Raw genomic sequence first — 1,180 nt, 5'->3', positions numbered from 1 at the left:
GGGGGGGGGAACAACCCAACTGTACAACAAGAAAATCTTCCCCAATAAAAAAAAAATGTAGTGCTGGGTTGTAGGCCTACAAATGTACAAAATCATTGTCAGACTCCAAACCAGGAAGTACACGAAGTGGTCGACTCGACACTCTACACAGCTATGTCAGTTATTGTTATCGGGCACAACCAGGTACGTTAGCGACCGTACCTGCTTCTGACGGTTTCTATGGCTTTGGATTAGATCTTTTCAACCAAGGAGGTTAGGCCTAAGCAGTATGTTGTGAAGTCCTTGGGTACAACCAGGTGCAGTGAGTCATTTCAGTTCCGAGTACATGTACTTAAGGCTGTCCCCGTCGTTTTATGCAAGAACAATTCTGAAATTATGTAAACTGAGCCCAAAAAATGTGAAATTACGCGATTCTGTTAATTTTATCAAAGAATGATAAAGGAAAATAATCAGAAATTAATCAAATTATGCAACAACAAAAAAGATCAAATTTTGCAAAACTATGCGGGGTGCATAAACCACGTAGACAGTTATGGGCGCAAAAAGGTTCTATGGAAATATAAAAACAAAAGCGTACATCTAGTACTCTGCCTGCGACGTTCCTTGTATAAGGTGGAGAAGTTAGAAAAAATCCAGAAAGTCATACACAGCTCTCAACATACAGAAACTAGAAACGTTATCATACCTCTAAGATTATTTTGTTCCTTTGTTCTTTTCTTCTTTTTGTTCTTTTACTTTTAGAGTGATAAAACAGTTAAGTGGCTGTCAGCGACGGTGTTCTTGTCTGGAACGGCAGCATGATAAACGACTACGACTTTATACCGGTAGAGGATTTCTCAGCCTTGGTTGAAAGAAAGGGGGAATCTTTATCGGTCGCTTTTTAAAGACTGTTGTAGATCTAGCTTCTAAATTATCTAGAATTGAATAATCTGTTTGTAACCTTGTTAAAATGTGGAACGCCATACTGAGCACAACGGTGATCATAAAACTCAAGACTATCTGACCTTTCACTTTCAGGAATAGTGTAGCGACGTGGTGAAATCACAAGTGCTCTTTAAAATTAAAAAGAAATTTAAAAAATTCCGCCCTTTGGATAATTTTATCGATTTTTGGTTTTGTTTGTTTTCTATCTATCTATCTATCTATCTATCTATCTATCTATCTATCTATCTATCTATCT

This window comes from Aplysia californica, unplaced genomic scaffold, assembly GCF_000002075.1.
Source record: "Aplysia californica isolate F4 #8 unplaced genomic scaffold, AplCal3.0 scaffold01057, whole genome shotgun sequence".
NCBI classification, from domain to species: Eukaryota; Metazoa; Mollusca; class Gastropoda; order Aplysiida; family Aplysiidae; genus Aplysia; species Aplysia californica.
Note: the sequence above shows the minus strand (reverse complement) of the source record.